Source organism: Rhagoletis zephyria, unplaced genomic scaffold (genome assembly GCF_001687245.7).
Source record: "Rhagoletis zephyria isolate East Lansing unplaced genomic scaffold, Rhagoletis_zephyria_1.1 Rzeph_scaffold_01588, whole genome shotgun sequence".
Classification (NCBI taxonomy): Eukaryota; Metazoa; Arthropoda; class Insecta; order Diptera; family Tephritidae; genus Rhagoletis; species Rhagoletis zephyria.
Window position 1 is genome coordinate 30506 of NW_016158672.1, and position 25443 is coordinate 55948.

At 34.2% G+C, this 25443-nt stretch overlaps 1 protein-coding gene across 1 annotated transcript in view; it reads left to right on the forward strand.

The window, feature by feature from the left end:
* The window catches only part of LOC108364542 (mucin-5AC), a 52633-nt gene that overhangs the window by 9704 nt on the left and 17486 nt on the right, over nt 1–25443 (forward strand). Inside the window, exon 2 of the mRNA XM_017618262.1 lies at nt 18308–18354. The gene's annotated coding sequence lies outside the window, so the exon portion shown is untranslated. The remainder of the gene's footprint in view (nt 1–18307; nt 18355–25443) is intronic.

Below are 25443 nucleotides of genomic sequence, written 5' to 3' on the forward strand. Positions count from 1 at the left end.
AGAATTTTTTAAAAAGCACGAAATTTGTACGAAAGATTTGTTGAATTTTTTAATATTGCACAAAGTTGGAAACTTGGATTTACACGGGATTTGTTAAAGAATGAACTACATATATTTTTATAAAAAAAAATACCAAAATTAAATAACAACAGAACACCGGTTAGAAAACTATTTGTCCAATATTTTTATATTTGCACTAAATCCTTACGCACAACATTGACTAGAATCACAATTTTGTTGTAGCTAAGATGCACAAGCCCCATTGTCATGCAAAAATGTTCGTCCATCGTCTATTGGACTATAAAAATAGACTTCGAAAGCCTGCAATCTCAAAACTCCCACGGAAATTTCGGGAGCAATTCCCAAAAAATCTACACCAGTGTATGCGTCAAAAAAATTTCGCGTTCGCCTCGTATCGGAAGAAGGTATATCAATTGTTTTAACTAGTTTATGGATTTTCCAGCTTCTCATAGAACTCGAGCTTTCTATACTGTGATTCAACGATATCTCGAAAGGATAAGCAACATTTTAGATTTTTCGTTCCAGAGACGGATTTTGGATTGTTTCACCCTTCTCCTGGTTCTATAGTAGTGATTCTATCTGTTGCGACCAATAACGGTTTGATATCAACAAAGGTTTGATGAAACAAGATGTTGGTTTAAAAGTAATGAAATTAATCTTTTACTAGTTATCATAGGAATCATATTTCTTCTAGAGGCAATCCTGTTTCCTGTGGCATTTACATACATTTCATGATCTTACTTAAACACCTTCAGTTTTTTTCGGTAGAGTTTTCTTCAAGCTACTACTCGGCCAACTGTCCACGACATACAAGACAATCAAGTTAATATGTCTTGCGATTTTGCCGAAAATTTTGTCAAGCTGCTCCAATTATTGGCTTTTATTTTTAGTTATTTTCAAGACTAAAGCCTAGTGAGCCACACTCGCGCCCTTCTGGCCATTCAAGTGACCGAGCATGCTTCGCAAAAATCTCAGGCGCCTTCTCTGGATGATAGACACCGTAGCGCTTTAATATATTGAGACACATGCCAAGGTGTGAATAGGTCTTACTTGCTGGAGTGGCTCGCTGTTTTCACATAGCTGGAGCTCTTGAAGTCCATATAAAACAAGGTGAAAGACTCTTGCGATTTTGACCTACATCCGGTTCGGTTCTCGGCGGAACCATATTCGATTTCGTCTTTGGATCCTTACCCAAAGATTTCAGCAAAAGATTTTGCCGGCCCACCCTATGATTTGTTCCACGTTAGAGCCCCTGTTCGACTTAAGCATACGATTTCCCCTCCTTGAGAATGGAGTCAGCCCTTGCAGAGGAGCCAGTTTTGGGAGCCGATTTGGACGTACCTTCAACGGTCAAATTTGTTTTTTTGATTTTATCTACTTTTTTCGTTTTCAATCTCGTAAATTGTTCATAATGACTTTTGCTAAAATTTCAAAATCAAAAATTATCAAAACAAATTCTATGGGACAGAGAAATATTATTTTCTCCTTTTTAGTCCATTTATAAAAGCGTGGTATATTAAAAAGTTTTTTTTTTTTGTAATTAAATCGGTAAATACCTTGAGCAAGTCATGTGACTTCGCCAGACCACGATTATTATTTGAGTTTCAAATTTTGCAAACTAATTCAATGTTTAGTTACACTTCAATGCCATTTGTCTGCCTTACTAAGCTGCTGCAGTTGCAATTGCACGATATATGTATGTATGTATGTGCACATGTGCAAATTTACAAAAAAAATACTTGCAAGCATTTGCCTCAGATGTCCAATGTTTCAACATACAAAGCCATTTGCGCGGAGTTTTTGAAATACAAATAAGTATAAGTAAAACAAAACGAAATTAAATAAAATGAAATAAAATGAAATAACAGACATAACTGCATTGCACGACAACACTTTGTGCAGCTCAAATAACTGAATGTTTTAGTGCAACGTATTGCAGCAACCATTCCTCAGCCATAATTGAAACAGGCTATTCTTCTGTCAGAGTTTTTTTTTTTGTTTGCGTTGTTGTTGGGACTGCTATTGCATTCGCGCTCGACGTGATGATGACGTACGCTCGCGTCTGATCGTGGTATGATTTTTGCAATGCATAATTGCTGCAACACTGCTAACTGCCAACAGCCAACAGCCGACGACGGCGACAGCCAAGAGGCGCAGTTGAGACAGTTAGAAACGGTCAGTTTAGTTATATGTATGTATGTACATAGCCAGCTAAACATATGTATGTACATATGTGCGGTTATGCATATTTATGCAGTAGTATACATGTAAGTTGTAGTAGCTAGCCGCTGGCAAAGTCTCACGCCGCTGTATTTCATTACTATACGAGAAAACAGAAGCGAAAAAAAAGATAAAATCTTCAAACATTTCTTAGCGTACAGAGATAATTTCACATTCACAAACAGCAGAAAATCGTCACTGGTATGTACAATTTCTAAAATTTCACATTGTAAAATGTTTAAAATCAAATAAATGTTTAAAATCAAGTAAATAGAAGTGGATGACGTTTAATTATTCCACAAAAAAAAGAAAATAAAGTAGAAACACGCATACCTACATAAGTGTTCGCCTCGGCGAGGAAAGGAGTCTATATCTAGGTGAGAACATCAAAAGTGTTGCCACATGTTAAAAAATTAAATTCAATTTAGCTAAGTTAATTGCTGCAATATGGATTTCAATCGAAATTGTTTTGAAAAGGCTTTATTACTAAACAACATCTGTTTAAAAAATCTAATTCAAAGTGGTTATTCCAAGCGTAAATTTTGAGTGACTTAGCTTCAGTAGTTACTGGTATATCGCAGTTTTCGTATTTCTGCAAAATACCGTTATATGGGAAGTGGGTGTGGTTATTTCCCGATTTCAAAAATTTTAAACATATTTGTTGGATAGGCCTTAAGCAAGGCGGTGAAGGCGCTACTGCGATACAGAATTTCATCATTAGTAGGCGAGGCCACGCCCATTTTCCAAAAATTGAATAATAATTTATTTTGTATAAAAATTTTACTTCACACCAATTTTCAACAATTTAGATACCGTATTTACTAAAGTATCGCAGATTTATCTAAATTTACATTTACCGAAATTTAAACGCTTGTATACCCAAAAAAATTGCTTAATTGTTATTTATATATCGGAATGTATATTCCGATATTCTAGCAACAGGACCGAAAGGTGCTAGAAAACATGGCTTGTGCTTATATCTCAAAAAAAAAAAATTTTTTTTTAATTAAATGGATTCATATTCGGGCTCAGCGGCCCTAAATACATATAAAAAGTTAAATTTTAATGATAAAGTAACTCTAAAGTAGTGTTGCTATATACTATTTGCGCTTTTTATTTTACATTTTCTAAGTAAAGAAACACCACTTATCTGCCATTTTCTGCGGCAATATTTTCCCTCTACATTAGCCAAATTTCTAAACTTTCAAATTCAAATTCAAAAAAAAAAAAATACTGGTTGAAAAACGCTATTTCCGTTAAATTTAACTTGAATTAATTGCATTATTTCCTTTTGTCACTACTTATCAAGAATACAAGGTAGAAGGCAAAATATTCGGCCCTATTATAGTTGTCGACGCCCTATTATAGGTGTCTTTCGCAAGACAGTTGTCTATTCAAAAGACTAAAGAGTTTTTCGTTTCTTTTTGTGATGCTTACAAACATCGTACCAAAGTTAAATTGCCTTTTCGTGTTCATGAAAGACATAAAAATAGGGGTTTCTTTTTTTCCATTTTCTATGATGCTGAGGGTGGCAGCAGAATATTTCCAAAAATTGATATCTCTGTATATTCTTGGACCACCTTTAAGTAATAAATATTTATTCGCTATAAAGAAGAATTACTCAGCTACATATTCGTATGGCATTCGCTCAACATTAAACTGTTTATGATTGCATTAAAGTGCCGGAATTAGCCTGTCGTAAACTGTTTCTATTTATTTATATATCTACACTCGTACTACATTATTTTTTCCCAAACACTATATACAGATATTCGCAGCACTGCGACGGTTATGTCGCTTAAATATTTCTTCTAACTAGCACTCAGTTTTTGTTGCGTCAATTTTTTCCCACACTTTTTCAGCAGCAATCGCAGCTGGTGATAATACTTGAAATGCAAAAATGTGCATACGCTTTAAATATATGTGCGTACATACATACATACATACATACATACATATGTGTGAGCACTCATTTATGTGTCCATATTTGCATATATGCATTCATTTATTCATATTAAAAGATATAAATTGGTACTTATGCCACAAATTTGCTAAAACTGACGCCGTAATGGCTGTTATATAATATTAAATTATGGATTTTAAAGTAAAGAAGTGTTGAAATAGATTGCTCATGCATGCAAAGGAAATACAGGTTGTAACATAATTTAACAAAATGACAGCATGTGCAGACATGATTATCTACATCGAAAATGTTTTCACTAAGAAATATGTACATATGTATTTCCTTTGACGTGACTTTTGTGAGTCATAAAAAGACATATTAGTATGTAGTTAATGTTGTTGTTGTTGTTGTTGCATGTATTTTTCCAAGAGTTTTAAAAACGTTTGTCAACTTATACTGGTAATAAATCTATTTACCAAGAAATTATCCATTTTGCTTGATAATTTGGCCTAAACTTGATCTAAATTGCGAGGGATGTTTCCAAAGTCCTGGAAATTTGCGTCAATATTACAATGTAGTTTTTCAATTTAGCTGAGTACATTTATTCCAACGATAAACTAATTTTTTTTTTTTTTGGGTCGTCCTCTAAGAACTTTTGCGGTGTCTCCTCAATCCACCTATTTATGGCATGTTTTACATCAGTTAAACATTCAAATCGAACACCCCGTAAGGGTTTTTCAAACCTGTGAACAGATGATAATCACTGGGTGCAAGATACGGGGAATAAGGTGGGTGCGAAAGCAATTCCCATCACAAATCGTTCAAAACATCCTTCGTTTATCTTACGGTTTATGGAGTCTTGCATTATCCTGTTGCAATAACGAACGCTTATGCAACTCTTCAGACCGGTTTTTGACAAGTGCCTGTCGCAGTGGGCCGCTGAATAACTCTGGAAATATTCCTCGTATTATAAAAACCTCGTTAAAAACTAGACTTGCCATTAATTTTGTCGTTAAGAGTCTGAAAAATGTTGCAGTTGTTCGGCAGCTTATAAGATTTGTTGAGACGACTGCTACGCCTTTCTCCATCTTGGACCTGTCTGTGTAGACGACATTCACTGAACCAGCGCACTCCTCATGCCCTCACGCCAGCCCTCGACCTCTGGAGTGACTCCGAAGTTCGCCCCAAATTGCAGATCCGGGATCATGTATTTAGTAAATCTGTCCCAAGTAAAGTTGACGCTATACTACTGTGTTGCAAGGACCTGGACGTAAAATGCCACGTAGCATTAAGTCTGGCGGCAGATCTTTACGGTAAATTCTTGGCCGAGAGGTCCGCCGGCAAGTGAAGAAAAAATATGTAAAGTGCTGCCATTGGTGTTTTCTCGAGTTCTCCTGTCATGCCGATCATTGATAGCCTGTATACATTTTCTATTATTTTAAGAAATGTTTTCTTCTCCATTGCTGTCCACCAAACCAGTACCCTATGGAACAATATCGGCCTAACTATCGCCGTAAAGATCCAATGAGAAAGAGATGGCTATAGACCCAAGGTACAGCCTAACATCCTTTTGCATGCATAGAATGCATCTGATGCCTTCTTTGCCCTCTCCTCCACTTTTATTCCGAGGTACTTGGCGCTTTGCTTCAGTTTAATCACTTGAAAAATTTAGAAAGTATGTGGAACCAAGAACATAAAAATACATATTTCAATATAAACCAGGGACATAAGAGCTATAAGTTTTATAGGAAAAACTTTGCTCAACAACTTTTTCGTTAAATTTCACTATTCAGGCAAAGTTTTCAATTTGTAAATTCGAGATAACAGTTAATTTTGGTCCCTGATAGAAACCAGCTCAATTTTTGCTTTTTTTATTAAAATATAAATTATGTTGCCGCCACGAAGTTTTCGCTCAAATGAAAATGTAGTTGTCAGATTACCAAACTGCGGGCAATACTTATCAAAGATAAAAACTTTTGTATATGGAAACGCCCCATAATATAGGAAAAAGCTTTCTTTCAGTATTAGGTTAAGTTAGACTTGTTAGTTTCGGCTACTAAATATATTAAAAAAAGGCTGCTTAAGCTAGTTCAGTAAGGCAAAAAGAATAGGTTTGAAAAAAAATCCACAAACAAAACAAAAAGTTTGAGAACGAACTCAAGTATGTTTTTTTTACGTTATCTGAATAGCTGCTGTAGCCGAATGGATGCGTGTTCAACTGCTGTGTTGTTGATCCCGGGTTCAAAACCTGGGCCACGGACTTAATTATTATTTTTTAATTCTATTTATAGCTTCGTAAAGCGACATGCGACACATTACTTTTGAATGACATCGCTTTGGAGAAATTCTTGCATCTTTTCGTGCGTAGCTTACAGGGGATATCCATTATTTTTTGCATTCCCAAACATTACCTTTTTCCCACTGGGTATGTATGTAAGTAAATGAATGTAACATGTATGCGGACGTTGGACTATGTTCGCCACAAGCAGGTGTGTTGTCTACCTTTTAATTATCGCATGTATATGTACGAAAATACATTCTTATGTACATACCTACCTTCGTATTATCTACGTCTTCGTTTTGCGGCAAGAACTCTAAAAACGTAAACAAAGCTTAAATCTCTACTAAAATTAGTTACTACAAAATGTTGGTGTAAAATTGTTTTTAAAGTAGGTTAACAGCTAATTGAAAGTTTAATAGATAATAGAGCCAGTATTTTCCAAATGGTAACAGCCGGCAAGGCGTTTATTTAGTAGGGCAATAACAGCTGCTGAAATGCTAAAGTAATGGAAACTTGTTCTGTTTAGGAAAGAAACATTACTAGGGTCTCATTTACTTATCTTATACATACATACANTTCTTCGTTTTGCGGCAAGAACTCTAAAAACGTAAACAAAGCTTAAATCTCTACTAAAATTAGTTACTACAAAATGTTGGTGTAAAGTTGTTCTAAAGTAGGTTAACAGCTAATTGAAAGTGTAAAAGATAATAGAGCCAGTATTTTCCAAATGGTAACAGCCGGCAAAGCGTTTATTTACTGGGGAAATAACAGCTGCTGAAATGCTAAATTAATGGAAACTTGTTCTGTTTGGGAAAGAAACATTACTAGGGTCTCATTTACTTATCTTATACATACATACACACATATATGTAGAGTGATTCGATTCATTGAAGAAAATCATATCCACCCACAACGAGTCACTGTTTGGAGTAGTTTTTGGGCTGCAAGAGTCATCGTAAAAAGTCTGGACTTGGGCAATACATATACATATAGCCCGAACTATTCCAAAAATGCATGGAAAATATTTATATGGACATCCTGTGTTGCCAGAGGAATCGTCGTGTGCAGGTTTCATATCTATATTAATGTCATCGACTTAAAAAAACATGATATAATAATAAAAAAATTATTTCGACAAATTTTAGTCTAGTTTATTTATAAAAGAAAATATGCGATCCTATTGAATCACCCTGTACACCCAGAAAAAAGCATTTTCTTAAAACAAAAAACCAGTTTAATTATTTTAGAGTTACTGCTTTTCCTTAACATTTTGAAAAATTTACTCCATTTGTGAAGTTCATCCTTAATTCAGGATCATGCTAAAAAATAGTGCGTCATTAATTTGAGGAAGTAAATTTACTCAATATAAGTAATAATTTTGTCAGTGCTGTTAACACGAAGTTAGTTGTAGTAGTATAGTGGGCGGGATCACGCCTATTTTCCAAAATTCCATAATAATGTTACTTCTTTTCAGGGGATTGTTGTTAGTAGCAATTTTGTATAAATTAGCGACCTTTAATTTCAAAATATCGAAATTTCCAGCATTTCTGAAATTTAATCACGTTTTGCTTATATGCGGCAAGCACAATAACCCTACCGAGTTTGACACAAATTGATCGAATGGTTACCGATTTACTTGTTGTTGTGTGGTTGCACGATCTAGTTGGTGGAATCTGGTTGTTGTGGTTGCACGATTATATACATTATGGCATGTCAATTTGTATGAGAGATTTTCTAGACTATACGCGTATGATTCTACATGTAATTCTAAGCAAATTTCAGGAAGAAACCATGTACCACGAAAATAGATTTCGAAGAAAACTCGCGAAATTTCTCCTATCCCTCAAGAGGGAAGATGCTAGGCTACTGATGGGTGTGCTAACATCACACGACTTTAAACTGGCGCTGACCAGCAGTGGAATTCTGACAATCTCTGCGCTGAATTTGCATCGCTAAAATTCTCTAAACGAAAATCAATGGGGCCCAAATTATACAACATGAAAAGGTAACAGAAGCAATGTGTAAGCAGGCAAAGCTGGCATTATAAGGGGCGTGCAACTATGTAGATATTGCATGCTCATAGGCGAGCCTGCTTTTCTTGTGGAGATTTTTGGCAATCAAAATTAGCGATAACGAATGTTGGAATCCGGCTGCAGTAATAAATTCTGTAGGAGATGCAGAATTTAAATTAATAAGTTTCAATTTTAAATAAAATTTTTCAGATTTCAAGTCAAAATTTTGTCGAATTTTTGCGATTTAAAAATATTAAAATAAAGTTTAAACTGGCGCTGACCTTAGTAATATATGTAGGAGATGCAGAACGAAAGAGAAGACAGCTTTAAATATCCTATGCGAGCCTCTTTCCCGCAGCAGACTTTAGATTAGTCGCCAGGTAGAAGGCAGAGTCCAGAAAAGAGTATCTGATGCTAGGCAGTATTAAGTAAGCAGCTACAACAACAACGAAACCTTAGTTTCTTTTTACTTATGAGAGGCATTTAGGTTTAAACAATAATATTTTCGATAAATATTAAAAACCTTTCAACTACGAGGCTTTTAAAAGCAGATATTTTTTCACCGCAGAAAAAATTTAAAATTATAAAAACATCGGTTCCTTTCGAGCCAATTGGCTAATTGCCTTCATTTAGTTAAAAGCTAAAAGTAACCAAATTTGTAAAGTTGTAATGCCGGAAGCTTTAACATATTTACAAATAGTTGCTGAAACTTTTTCACACACCACAGACCAAGAAAAACAAAACCAAAAAGCGATAATTAAAAAATTAGTTGAAAGCAAGTGACTTAAGCCGTTAACCGTCAGCGGTATGCAGCACTAATGATTTATAACGGAATGAAAAAACTAAAATAAAAAAAGTTATTGGCGTCAAAAAAATTAACACTAAAATGTTGCATAATTCGAAAATGATATAATTTTACGTAACAGCCATTCAAAAATTGCAAATCTCGTGCGATATGAAGAATAAATAATAGCGGAAAAGTAAATAACAGAAGTTTAACCTATCATAAATCAAAAAAAAAAAAAAAATTTGTATAATATATGTAGACTGCGCGGTAACTAAATTAACAGAAAAAAGCACGCGAAAACGGAAACTATTTAGATAAACAACTTACGCAAATAGTTCAAAGTAAAAATATGCAGTAATCATAACGCACACTGAAGTAAACTAAGCGTAGTAGCATCGCAAACGGAGTAACAGGTGGCGTCAACATTTTGATGTCACATAAAATATGTGTTGTTGCTTGTGGCCCTTTCAACTTATGCGCATGCGTCGCTAATTCTTGCCTAATTTACACCAATACATTTTTACTTAGAGCAATAAAAACTACACAATTGCTAACCAAAAAACGAAAAAATTTCACTTTCGCTTTCAACGCCCCGTGTCGCACTTGACGCTTGGCTGCCTGGGCGCTTGGCACTTCACTGTCATCGTTCGTCATTAGCGTAGTACAATTTCGGTATATGTATTTACTTATTGTACATCGAAATTCTGCTCGTTGTTGCGCAAATTGCGCAAGTAATGACGCGAAAAGCACAGGTGCGCGCAAAAGTAAATTAAAAGAAAGTTCGTGTCTTAAGTCTTTCGTTTGCACACCGCGGTGCTTTTGTGTTGTGTATCATACGATTTGCTAATAAATGTTAAAAATTTGATTTATTGCATATTATTTGATCTTTTATGTACACATAAACATTTATTTGACTAAATATCCAGCAGACTACCACACTCGTACTATGCTGATGGTGAAAAAATATTCAAATAAAAATTTATTTTGGTGCAAAATTTTAATTTTTTTTTTTAACTTGCGCTATCGTTATCAGATCTTACGTTTTTTTTTTTTGTTATATAATCAAGATTCGCGTCTCTTCATAAAACTTACAAAAGTCATCCAGAAGTTTCACAATGTATTGTATTTATGCAAAGAAAGCATTAAATGTAAATAAAGTTTTTCCTAGATGGCATATCAGGTAAAAACCCGAGACGTGCTAAAAAAATTAATACAAACTATGAGTACCATTATTGCCAGTTATTGCCGAAGTTCAACCAGTTTTTTAGTGTTTTTACAATTTTTTTTTTTACATTACAATTTTGTAACTGACCATTTCTCTTTAAACAATGTTCTTGTAAGAAACCTTTGATAGTCAAACAAATGACCCAAGTCTGAACCATTTTCCACCCAATTGTTGAGCCACAAGAAAACCCTCATCAAAAAAAAAAAATCAAAAACAGAATAGTATAAAAAAATAGTGCGCCTAGGGAATTTATTCCCCTAAATGAAAGTTGTCCTCAAATGAAAAAAAATATTTTTATTATCAGTACCAAACCCCACTGTGTTTCGCAATTCAACTTTAACTTTCGAAAATAATTGATAAAAATTTATTTGAAAAAAAAAATCGTAAATTTTTATAATTTGACTGTCACAAAAATCCAAACGTTAATATGTACTATTATTAAAATCAACATTCTTATCAAAAAATCTCTCAAATTTCTCTAATAAACTTTACTGTTTATCTTTCTACTCAAACTTGTATCAATAAGAAAATTTAAGTTTTTTGCATTATTACATATTTCTCTACCATAAACCAGCATAAGTTCAATGCCACCATTTCATGGGCTAACTCGAACAAAATTTTTAAACTTATGTTACGTATCCACAAATTTGACAGACTTAAGCAAAACTACTCCACCTGCTTTTAACCTCCATTCCATGTATTTGCAGAAACAATTGCTGTTAGTGATATAAATAAAACTCATTTTGTTTGTTGGTTTTGGTTGCCGGAACTTTGCGAACAAATGCTGCGTGGCTACCCAAACACCAATCTCTAAAAACATTTCTTTTTAAAATGAATTGCTGCAGCTTATAGCTTTCCTGGCATTCCTGCGTTCGTGCGCATGTGGGCAGCCCATTTTCCGGCTACAGTCTATGCCTTGGTCATTCAACTGTCGATTCAGTAAAAGGTGGCAAAAAGAAAATTGGCTGCCAATCTTAGATAAATTTCCGTACCGGAGGAAAATTGTTGGATAAATTAGACACAGCTGCCAGTAGTATGCAGAAGAGAAAGGATGTTTTATTGCCCTTTTTTGCGACATGATTTGCTATCGGTAATCAAGTCATAGCTATGAGAAGAGAAAAGCATTTGCTGCATTTACATGACATAAAAAGGAAAGGATGAATGGAAGTTTAAATCAAAATGAGTTTAAACTCAAATTATTTTATTACTTTTAAATTTACACCCCTTGAGGCGATATTGACTCCCGAACACCGTTTTAAACAAACAATTCTACTAAATATTAAAGTTGCTTATTTTTTGCGCCAATGACTTCCTTGGCTCTTGAGACTTACAGGGCAATACTTGCAACTCAGCACAGTCTTTCGAAAGACAGCAGTCTCTCGTAAGATTGGCAAATACCTTGAAGAGGGCGGCCTAATTAAATTTTTTGATCGCAGCCTAATTTCAATTTTAAAAATGGATTATAATGCGCTCCCTAATTTCTTTTTTTGATTGCGGACTTAATACACGCGGCCATAATTTACGGACCCTGCCTCCAGAACTCGCTTCTATCTTTAGAAAGACTGATTGAAAGATTTGCTATCTAGAAGGTCTAAGCGATATTCTGTTTCTCTTTCTGTTCTCTTTTTTAAACAACAAAATCTTGTTATAAAATAAATTTAATTCAAAAGAATTTAAAATAAGTTTCTACAAATTAAATGATATGAAAAAAATGTTTTTCTTTTTTAAACAATAAAAACTTAAAAGAAACTATTGAAATGATAGAAACAAACTTTTTAATATACAAAATTATAATTTTCATATGAAAATTTAATTTATAAACGCTTGTCAATAGCATTTTCAATCTTGATAATTTATCAAGAAAAAAATCCTTTGATTTCAATTCCACTCCTTGAAATAATAAAAANTTTAATAATACATACTTTGATGTTTAGCATTGCCTTTGGATATCAATATATGGACATAGATACATACATGCAAACTAAATAAATTTGTTTTCAATAATTTTTGTAATTGCATTATGTTCGCGCACGAACGTATTCATAGATACAAATATATATTTGTCTAAACCACATAATTTTGTGGCTTCATTTCGTCTACGGCTGCTTCTACATTTTATCATACATATATTTAGTCTAATACTCTGGCATTGCTGATTCGATTGCCAATGGTTTTTCGTCAATTAATTGCAATTCAATTTATTAGCTGATGGTCAAAAGATTTATTACGCTTTATGAAAAGGTGCAACTTTAGCCTCGGTAGGCAATTGAAAAGTAGAGCCCTCTCTCGACGTAGAAAAATCACGCTCTACAATTTTCTCGTAATGCTTGTACGTCTATATGGCGCAGAAACGTGGACGATGTCGAACAACGATAAGACGGCTTTGGGTGCTTTCGAAAGAACTATTCTACGCAAGATCTACAACTCTGTTTGCATGGGTAACGGAGAAGATGGAATGACGAACTGTATGAATTTTTTAACAGCATGGACAGCCAAAAAGAGGGCATATAAAAGTACGTAAATGACTAGAGAAAATCAGCAGAAATCGCAGTAAAATGATATTGCCAAAAAAATGTGCAAACATTCTAAAATACAATTCTATAAGCAACATAGACAACAACGCCACGGGAGGTGAAAAAAATTGTTCAGCTCTCAGTCGTCACAGATAAAGACTTTTATATATACTAGTATATGGNTACAACTCTGTTTGCATGGACGACGGGTAACGGAGAAGGTGGAATGATGAGCTGTATTGACTTTTTAACAGCATGACAGCCAAAAACAGGGCATATAAAAGTATGCAAATGACTAACTGAAAATAAGCAGAAATCGCAGTAAAATGATATTGCCAAAAAATGTGCAAACATTCTAAAATACAATTCTATAAGCAACATAGACAACAACGCCACGGGAGGTGAAAAAAATTGTTCAGCTCTCAGTCGTCACAGATAAAGACTTTTATATATACTAGTATATGGTCAGAGAACGTTTATAACGTTATAAACGTTCTCTGATATGGTGCTTTGAAATTGATTTACCAATATTAAATTGTTTGCTCTTGCTTTTATTCGTTGTCATTTATCACTTAGTATTTCACATTCGAAACCTATTCAATAAAAGCTTTATATTATTTTTCATTGAAAACCCTAAAATTCAATGCTGGATTTGTATGGATTGCCATCTTGTTTTGGTACATTCACTTTTTTTGCGAGCACATAACTATGCATCACATTTTATAAATGTAGCACACNCGCTTTGAAATTTATTTACCAATATTAAATTGTTTAGCTTTTATTCGTTGTCATTTATCACTTAGTATTTCACATTCGAAACCTATTAAATAAAAGCTTTATATTATTTTTCATTGAAAACCCTAAAATTCAATGCTGGATTTGTATGGATTGCCATCTTATTTTGGTACATTCACTTTTTTTTGCGAGCACATAACTATGCATCACATTTTATAAATGTAGCACACATTGCCCAAATCGAAAGCTGTACATTTTATACCTGCGTACGAGTACATATACATATTTACGCAATAAACGCACTTGCTGTTATTTCTGCAATCGTCTAGCCTTAGAGGAATNCACCTGCGTACAAGGATAAATAATTTCGAATTTAAACGCACTTGCTGTTATTTCTGCAATCGTCTAGCCTTAGAGGAATTTCNTACCTGCGTACGAGTACATATACATATTTACGCAATAAACGCACTTGCTGTTATTTCTGCAATCGTCTAGCCTTAGAGGAATTTCGGCCAGTTTATTTACGGGTAGATTTACGTGTTTTCGGTCAACATTTACACCAAATGTTGAGATCAATTGCAAACACAAAATAATTGCAGGTATTTGCTTGAACTTTCGAAATAAGTTGCGCATTTTTCATGTAGCAAAGTCACGACGGCAAGCAGACATACGTATGTATGTACGTATGCACACACTATGTATTGCTATTTGTTTAAATGTTAGGTACTCGATCGCTTTGCTAATCACAAGTTTGTAATCTGCTGAGCTGAGATATTGGCACAGAGCCTTAGGCAAGATTTGAAAGGAGTACTTACTTGCAATTTATTTAGGCGGTAAAATATTGCACAAAAAGTGTTGGTTTAATGTTTTTCTTCACTGGGGGCTTATGTTTCCAGACATAATAATTTATGTCAGCTACATTAAATGCAAAAACTAGACTAAAACTATTAATAAGCTCAACTAAAATATTAATTTGCTTCGATGATTATGTAGATCAGTAAGTTGAAGTAATGTAGTTCAATTTAAGAGTTGAAGTGCAGTATACAAAAACACACATGAGCAATAATAGTTATTCCCATTTACTTCTCCACAAACGTTTTTTACGATCCTATTATAGTAAATTTTTATCATTATAAATTTATCTATGGTAATAGCTGCAAATATATCGAAGTCAGTATCGATATAACGAGTATTTGTTTTTTTTTAGCCGACATCTAGTATGGCATCTCCATTTTCTCTTAACCTATTTTAGCGGCAAACATCTACCGCGACTGAATTAGAGTCTGTAGACAAAATTTTGGCATGCCGATTTATAGTCAAGTTCGAAGTCGCTAAACAATTCCGTTGATTTTTGATATATTTTTTTTTTTTTGCTGACGATGAAAAAATATAGACCGGTCAGCAAAAAAGTGGTCAGAATTCAACGGACATTTTCAGCGACTTCGAACTTGTAATCAATTACTTTAAAATTTAATAGGCTACAAATCTGCCTACCAATATTTTTTTTAGAAATTCTTATGAAAAAGTTGGCAGTTTTGATTAAACTTTGTCGACTTTTTCTAATTTTTCCACAAATTTTTGCAATTTAGATTTATACTTTTATAAACTAGTAATGAAAAAAGTTTCTCAATGAAAAAACAATGCGAATATTGTGAAAATGTCACGGTGTTATTTTGATTGTGGGTCGCTGTACATACATATGTACTGAAAAATACTTATTATACAATTTTCTGTTGGTAAATGGTTCTATGCATTTGTTCAATGAGGAGACATTTTTTCAATATCTAATTTAGAATAAAAAATTTAAAGTATTCAAAAACAGCTTGCAGCTAATAACTTAACCAATGAAAGGAAGCATTGACAAATCAGATTATTTACTTACCATCGCCTTCGAAGTTTCCTTGGCTGGTTAGCAAAAAAATTTGTCTAACCTTCGCATAATGTTGTTGATAACAACAAGTTGACATTGATTTTGCCAGCTTCTTTTCAAAAAAAAAAATTTTACTCAAATAAAATTGCAATTCATACCACCAATTCATTGCTACTGCAAACGCTAAACTTTTATTGCTTCGAAGGCTTTTCTATAGTGCCGCAGATGTAATGAAATATTTTAGCGATCAAAAACCATGTCCACCTACTTGAAAATACGCTGCAATGCAACCACAAAACCACCATGCATAGATACATACATACTGATATTAGCCACTGTGGTGTTGTGCATGCCTCACGCAGCTAGCCGCTTCTTTCTGCTCTAATAAATCGCGTACAAGTGCAATAAATCAAGAATTTCTGCAAACTGCAATTCGCAGAGCCACCACAACAACAACAACAACATATACCATTTATTAACCAACTGATATTTGTTTTGCAATACTATAGACAAGCACAAAACAAGCAACAAATCACAGATTCATGGTAGGTGTGTAGCAAAGTTCACTCTGCATGCTACATGAAGCGTAGCTTACATACATATATCGCGGCACAGTGGTCCTAAATTGGATTTTGCTGTGCCAAATAGGCCAGAGACTTAATTTTTCATTCGAGTTCGATAATTTTTCTTTTTAATTTTAAATGTAAGCTAATAATAGTTAAAAGCGAACTGTTGAGTCCGATTTTTTGAATTTTCAGAGAAAGTGGCAATTTTTCCGTTCCTTTGAATAAATAATACGTAATCAAAACTCGTTGAAAACAATTATATGTAGTTTGGATTTTGATGAAAGGAAAACAAATTAAAAAGTAAAAGTTTAGTTTCGAAAACAAATTTTTTTGCAGAATTATAAAAAAATTTTAAGTATGCAGTTTTATAATATTTTAAAATGCAAGTCTCAAGCGGCTAGAAATTTGTGTTGATTTTTAATACATATTTTCATCCCAGTTTATGCCTATACAGAAGAAAATGCCTAGCACCGGCACAAAATAAATATTAACAAGTAAGAAAGTCTAAGTTCGGGCGGAGTCGAACATTAAATACCCGGCGCACGTATTAAATATATGTTTTTCACCTTACCGAAAGCTACGGCTACATGGTAAGCCGGGGCGTATCAATTTTGAGTAAATTAGAGTCCTTAAATTTCGATTTTGAAGTTTCAAGCAGTTCTGAAATTTACCGTTATATGAGAAGCGGCCGTTATTTTAGTCCGATTTCAATAATTTTCAACGGTTTGCTTATATGTGGCAAGCACAATAACCACACCGAGTTTGGTACAAATTGNCTCGATTCGTTTTGCCTGTTACAAACAACCGTTATGTGAACAAAGTTATAATACCCTAGTGCAAAAGTGCGCTCGGGTATAAAAATCAACGCGAATTCTAAGCCACTTGAAATTTGTACTTTATTGCGCTAAAATTTAATGGGCTATAAGACTACATAACTAAAGTTTTTCTTAAAATTCTACAAAATTGCAATATTGGTAATTTTTTTTAATTTTCGTTTCAGGGAAATCATCATACTAAAATTTAATGAGCTAAAAAACTGTATACCTGAAAATTGTATAGAACTTAAAAAATAAAAAAAATTTTTGGCGAAAAGTTTTTTACAGTTCGAATCTTACTTGAGATTTTTTTTTTAAATTTTGAAGATATCTACAATTGTTTTCAACTAGTTTTAGTATTTTCTTCAAAATATGTAAAAATAAAAATTCTAAAATCGGGTTCAACAGGCCTCTTTTAAATATTATTAGCTTTCATACAAAAAAAAACAAAAAAAAATATCCAATCGATTCACAAATGAATACTCGGCACAATTTTGAAGAGCAAATTCTTGTTTTGGACCACTGTGCGCTGGCATTTGTAGGTGGTGGTTGATGGCGCACAGATGGGAGTGATGTGCGTTGGCGGTCAGTAGGCAAGAATGTTGCAAGTTAGCTAGAGGCATTGTAACTAATGTGTATACATTGTGCGTTACTATGTTTTGACTCACTAATACAAAGATACATATTTTTTAAAAACTACTTAGGTATGTATATATGTATGCGCAAAAAAAGGGGGTTTTCTGCGTCTAGCCAAGCTGCGATTTCTGCACTTTCGTACACCGATTGCTACACACATATCTTTCTGATAATTAGTATATTCGTAGCGTTAACCACGAAAGCCGCAAGTGTTGCATTCACTTTTGCACTGGCACTTACCTCCTCAGATGCCTTTAAGTTATAAATTATGTCTCTTTCACTCTACTCTGACTCAAAATTTTCTACTACAAATACTTGCATAGGTACCTATTTTCGCTTCACTGTTATATGTATGTATTTCTTTCTTCAAAGCCATAAATTGAGATGTGTTGTTTTGCCACTTAGTAGGTTGTCTGCCGCACGCACAATTAACTTTAAAATTAATTGCAATTTTGCACGAGCGTTGCTCCACTAAAACAAAACCAAATTTTTATTTTTGTTTTTTTCTTGGTAAAAACTTGATTGTATTGTATACATATGCATATGTAAGTGCCTGTGCATATGTATACCACTTTACAATTACTAAAATTCAAACTTAATTAAATTATGTTACAAATTTAAAATTTAATTTAATTATTGTAGTATGGTTGACGCATTTATTTGTTAAAACCACGAGTCATTTGCACACATTTTTTCATATGCTTCCTTTTTCGTTTATTGCAGATTTCCTAAAATTGATTTCGAAGGCCCGGCACGTACTCGATTTTATGGTAAGTCGCCACTTCGGAATAAATAGAAAAACCGAGAATGAACGTTTCATAAAAAAATTAAAAGAAACACAAAAGAACTCGTAGTTCGGTTGTAGTTCAGCTGTCCAATACACAGTGACAATTTTTTCTCACGCAATTTGGGTACTGGCACCCGTACGGTGCGGTTGGGTACGGTTTATCTCAAAGGCTGGCTTTGCTCATCCAGTTTTTTGCTATTTAATTTCTATTCTGATTTGGAAGGATTAAAATATATAGGATTAAAATATATAACTCGAGTATCCCTAAAATTTCTAACAGAAAAAAATTTTGTCTGAAAGTCTTCGTTTTATCATCGCAAATAATTTTTATTGAACTTTACTGCAAAAAACACTTAAGTTTATTAACTTAAATTATGCATTAGTTCATCAAAAGTACCATGTTGTTTTCTTTTCTGGCCTTTCTGCATCATTGTTTTTTCTTCCATATCATTCAAGACAATTTCAAAATAGATTCGATAGTTTCTACAAAACCATTCTCATAGATTAATAAACTCTGGTGTGGCATTGGAACAGCCAGGTTACATTCATTTATTTATTTGGTAGTTGTGCAACGAAGTCAGCCACTTAATTATTTGTTAAAAAACTTATTTGTGACCTATTTGTATAAAATTTTTGAAGTGAAACTTCTTTAGCGGGGTTTGGTTGGTTAGGAGTAAATTGGCAAATTCAACGGAAATCGCACACGAAAATGGTGCAACGGAAATAGTTGGGGCTGAAACAAGTGTTTCTTGAGTGTATGCACATGGTATGAATTTAACAAAAACTTGCCAGTAAAAGGTTAAAGAATAACACTTAGAAAAAGACCAATACAAGAATGAAAGTAAAGGTGAGTGCGTACATAGCTAAAGAAAAGGATAAAGGCAAAGGTAAAAAAAATAAAAATAAAAACAAAGATATGCGTAAAGATAAATGCAAGAATGAAGATCAAAATAACTTTAAACACTTTACTCATATAAGGGCAAAGGTGAAGGGGAATATTTAGATGAAGAAAATTATAAATACAAAAAAAAGTAAAAACATAGATAAATATAAAGAAAAATATGAGAATGAGGATACCGATAAAAGAAATGATGAAAATAGAGGAAGAAAGATTATAATTAGGGTAATTATAGAGAAAAGGATATAGATAGAGACACAGAGCCAATCTGGGAACTATTTCGGATTTAAGAGACTTTCGGAATTTATCGATATTTTTATCGGTTTTGTTATCGATTTTGATACTGAAATTTTTATCGATATTTATTTCGATTTTGAAATTGATATTTTTAACGATTTTGTTATAGATATTTTTATCGATATTGTAATCGATACCGTTACCATTTTTGTTTTTATCGAATTTGTTATGTATTTTTATTGTTATCGATTTATCGTTAGTCTTATCGATTTTGTTATCGATATTTCATCGGTTTTTTGATCAATTTTGTGATTAATATTTTTATCGATTTTGTTATCGATATTTTTATCGATTTTGTTATCGACTTTGTTGAGTACTGAAGCTTGGTATGGAGATGTCGTACACCTAGATCTAAAGTGCGATCAACTCAAAAAAAAAAAAATTAGGACGATTTATTTGCACAAACTCCAATTAATGTATACATTTTTTCTGCATGATTATATATTTTCACTAAATCAAAACTACTCTTGTACCAGTGTTTCTATTAATTGCGATCTACAATATATTATATTGACCGTTCTGATTTTTGAGTTAGCTCACTTTAGATCTACCTAGGTTTGCGATATATGAAATCAGTTGCATACTCATGGAAAAAATGGGAGTTATTGGAAAGGAGGCGTGGCACCTCCCATTCTATGCGAATTTTTCATACTGCATACACACTTCCAGAGATGTTCATGGTAGAGTACTGGAACTTGGTATGGATCTATATAAAATCAATCCCACATACTCGTAGAGAAAATGGGGGCTATTTTAAAAGGGCGTGGCACCTTCCAAACATACTCAGACGTTTACCTATCTTTTTATGTATGTATATAAAATACTTTTTCTGTAAGTGTATTTGTGAGTGAACCGATTTTAACGAACTCTTTGTGTGTGTTTGGTTGGGCCTCTGTATAGTTTAGATTCACAGTTTGACCCGCTAGGTGACGCTGGAGTCGAGTTTTTACTAAAAATCTCGTTTATGATCTGATCCGCCAAGTGGCTCGATACTCGAGTTATTACTAAAAATTGTCAAGTAAAAAAATGTGTCTTGAATGTCCAATTACATCGACATGCTGAACCACCGAGTATGCCGAACTCCCGTGTTTTCTAATTGGCCCAATGGGCGTGATTTTCCAATATTACTATGCGTTGTTCAGGGGTCAATCCCAAATGACCACAGATATATCTTTGAAGAATTTCAAGAACTTCTTGATGGACATACATACAATTTCGTTAGACAGTAATATTAGCAGACAAATGAGCCACCGGAAATAGTGAATGTGAATCGTTGGTGAAAATCTTGGACCAAAATGTTTGAATAAAAAAATTAAGTTTGGGCGGGGCAAAGTTCGCCGAGTCTGCTAGTTATTGATTCTTTTCAGCCCTTCGAAAATAAGAATAAAAACTGTTTTCCATCAGCTCTAAGAGCCGGAGAAAATATTTTTAACACAAAAATAATTTAAAAATACATAACTAAAGAGTTAAATTGTTCGCAAGCGCTCAACTGTCCACGTCCTCTTGATTGACAACATCCGTCTTATATTTATTTTGCTTTAAGACTATGCCAAAGGTCTGTGCAAATATTGGGTGCAACAGCATGTATGTACACATATATTTATGTATGTATCTGTATGTTCTTATCTGAAATGTGACCAAATAATTTTTATTTTAATCCTATTAAGTTATTAACAAATATTTTGTAAGCGATAAAATTGGCTTAGGTACATACAAGCAAATTCTACTTAAACGAAATGGTATCAGGGAAAAATAAATAACTAAAAGACCAATTTGTTAACATAACATCGATTTGTTCGAATTCTGTTAGCTTTTTGCTTGATATCTTTTCAACTTTTTTTAACTAAATGTCAGTTGTTGATATTTAATATAAGCTTTGATTGTTTATTTTTGCTTTTCATTCCTTGTTTCGTATACAATGGCGCACTTTAATCTCAGTACGAAAGAGACACACACTTCAATTGTAGCTGTAATGTAATCCTATTACCCTTGAACATAAACCTTTGCGAGCAAGGTAAGCCGTTTGACATGATTCAACAAACCAATGTAGGTTTATCGTAAGTACATCTACATATATGTATGTACAAATAAGCTTACGTCAACGATGTCTTGTATGCCTAATTTTTTATTTTTTTTTATTTTTTGGTCACACTTGGTAATCTTTTTGTGAATATGGTTACAAAATTGCAAATCAAAAGCACTTTTCGATAATAGCTCTGATCCAATAGTTTTCGTGTAAAATCCTGTAAAAATGCCAAACAACTAAATTACTCTCTGTGAATGTGAAGTGAATGCAAGAAAAGCATTTTCCTGTAGAAACGTCAAACAGCTTATCGCTTGATACTTTTCATGATTTTACCAGAAGAAATAGTTCAGGTGAAATCTTGCAACTTCATTCTCTACACAACTCTCGAAAAATCGCTCAAATTTACAGGATTTTGGAGTAAGGGAACATTTTTCCTGTAACTTCCTGCAAGTTCGTGTAAAAACCTGTAAGTGCATGGAGTACTGGATCAGAGCTAATAATAATAAATTTATAATTAAATACGAGGGAATTCAGCAACTTTTTGAATAAAGTATATATTTTTCGGCAAGTGTTTTATTTCTCAACAAGTCTCCTTTTAGCTCGACACATTTACTCCAGCGTTATTCCAGTTTTTTAATTTCTTCCAAATAAATAATAAGTTTTTCAAGATCCTCAAAACAAGCGCTTATTTCAGTAATGATCTTTTCATTGGACCCAAATCCCTGACCGCTTAGCCATTTTTTTGGGTTTGGAGACAGAAAATAGTCGATGGGGGCTAAACCTCGTGGATATGGTGGATGGGATAGGATTTCGTTGCGCAATTGAGGGATTTTTTTATGGTGATTATAGTGCATCCGTACATTGTCTTGATAGAACAGCACTATTTTCTTGTCCAAATGTGGTCGTTTATGCTCCAAATTAATATCGAATCTGTCCAGAACCTTTGAACAGTACTAGCCAGAGATCGTTTTGCGCGCTTGAAGGTAATTGACTGTGGCCATGACCATATTGGCGGACAGACCCACTGTGGCTTAGCAGGATTGAATTTAAACTTACTGAGCGGGAAATTCAAAAAGTCACTGACTCGTACTATGGGCTTCATTGAGAATGCTAGCTGTCCATCACACACTTTATATGGCGATTGTTACGATTATTTTTCAAAACGATTTCGAAAACATGAAATTTTTTCAAAATTAACATCGGACGACTAAATTATGTTAGATATTAATGTGGAAAGTCTGCAAACCGCTCCAAAAATCGATACAATTCGGTTTAGTTGTTCGAAACATTTAAAAAAAACTTGTACCGGTACATCAAACGGTTCATGAGTATCTCTGAACTCTGATGGAGTTCGGTTCAAGTAGTTCAGTTTTTGGTTATCCTAATAACCGGAAGATTTCAAAACCAGGGCGAGCTCTTGTAAGAACAACAATGGCAACCTAGTTAGTGATGTCCAGAACGTACTTAAATTTTGGAGAGAACAACTTTCCTACGCTACAGAATGGTAGCAGTACTGAATGCTTAGGGGAAGATGAACCCGAGCCCCCAGTCGTTGATGATCGAGTCGATGTTCCTCCGCCAACTACGGCGGGATTAGCATTCTAACAAGGTCTTATCTGGTGCATTGTGTGAAAGACTTAATTCCACTGTCAACGAACTGATTGGGCCTTGTTAGTGTGTCTCCTTCAGACTTGGGAAAGCGCTACTAAATGGGATTTCAGACAGGGCGACTCCCTTTCATGTGATTTCTTTAATCGGATGTTGGAGAAGATAATAAGAGTTGCAGAACTGAATTAATTTTTTACAAGAGCTTTCCAATTGCTGGCGTATTCCGATGACATCGACACCATCGGTAACAAGAACTGCGAAGTCTTTTCTACCTTTTCCAAGATAGATAAGGAAGCAAATCGAATGGATCTGGTGGTCAACGAGGACAAGACGAAGTATCTCCTGTCATCAAATAAACAGTAAGCGCATTCGCGCCTTGACATCGACGTCAATGTTGACAGTTATAATTTCGAGAAAGTGGAGAATTTCGTTTACTTGGGAACCAGCATTAACACCGATAATAATGCCAACATAGAAATTCTACGGAGAATCACTCTTGCCAACAAGTGCTACTTTGGACTGAGTTGGAAATTGACGAGTAAAGTCTTCTCTCGACGTTAGAAAACCACACTCTATAAGCCACTCATCATGCCAGCGCTGTATAAGGCGCAGAAGCATGGACAATGAAAGCATTTACGGGCCTTTACGTGTTGACGACGACGAGTACCGCAGACGATGGAATGATGAGCTGTATGAGCTTTACAACGACAAGGACATAGTGCAGCGGATTAAAATACAGCGGCTATGCTGGCTTGGCCATGTCGTTCGTATGGACTCTGACGCTCCAGCTCTGAAAGTATTCAACTCGGAAGAGGGAGGCCCCACTGCGATGGAAAGACCAGATGAAGAACGACTTTGCTTCACTTGGCATTTCCAATTGGCGTCAATTGGCACCGAAGAGAAACGACTGGCGTGCTTTGTTGAACTCGGCCAAAATCGCTTAGGCGGCTACATCGCCAAATGAGAAGAAGAACGCTCGTATTCTAACAAAATCATAAACTTCTTTTATTTATATTGCTACAACAAATATGCCGCTACAACACAAATTTTTAAGTTTTTGTCATTTTTCCAGCACTTCAAATCGTATTTATATATGCATGTAAAGAGCCAGGTGCGGAAGGCGTGTCTGCTCTTTGGTTGACCAACTGGCGTAACTACGCAAAGAAGTGAAGCAAATGACTATGTTTTTCGTCTCGGCCCTTGGATTAAAAATCAATTAAAAAAACATCTTATTAATAATATTCGGTTAAAGCTGCTTTAGGACGTGGTGAGTCCAAAAACTTCGCGAAGTAAGCTTTCAAAGTAGAAGGACTATTACCGCCCTTTTTCGCTACCCAGCCTAGGATGAAGTTTTACTGAAACGTATTTTTTTTTGGTCTAATTTCAAAGCGAAAAATTGTAACTGCAATAAACTTTAGATTCAGGAAATTCCATATAAACAGTGAAAGTACTACTTCGGCAAACAAAACAATAAAATTTCGCTTTTCTTTGCCAATTATATCAGCTGGGAAATCAACACCAAGAAATTGAGCTATTTGGAAGCCAATGTCATTGTCAGTATCCCACCTACATTTATGTATATATAAAAGTATCAAAAGATGGCCTAAGCACCATCAAAAAAGTTAGATGAAAAATTAAAGTCAATGCCAAAAATGTCTCCTTAAATGTCGCAATACTCACCTTGATCAGAGTAAGTTAACACGTAAGAAAGCAATTTGTAAATTTTACAATGTGAAACATCAAAGTAAAAAATGTTCATTGCCAATTTTCGCTAAACCCTCTTTGTAAAAAATTTAGAAAAAAGCAGGTGGGAAAAGATTTCGATATTTTGGCTTTTTCGGCAGCCTTTCTGAAAGTACGACATTTCGTACTCATAATTTCAACTCATATCTTTTCATTGTCTCGTTACTGAGTTTTATTGCTTTGGCTATTGACCGCGCATTGACCGACCACCAGCCACTGGTTTTTGTTGATTTCTTTAACTTTGTTTTCTGATTTGTTGCATTGTTATCGACGTCATGCAAGTGCCTCAAAATGCGCTTAAAAACATATACATACATACATATGTACGTATGTATGTAGGTATGTACGTGCACTTACACATAAGTGCATGTCTGATAAAAAATAATAATTGCGACTAAATACTTAACGACCGATTGCCGTCAGCTTTCATTGCCTGGTTGCATGTATATCTGATTATGTTAAGATGTGAATGTAAGAAAAAGTCGGTGTGCATGTTCATA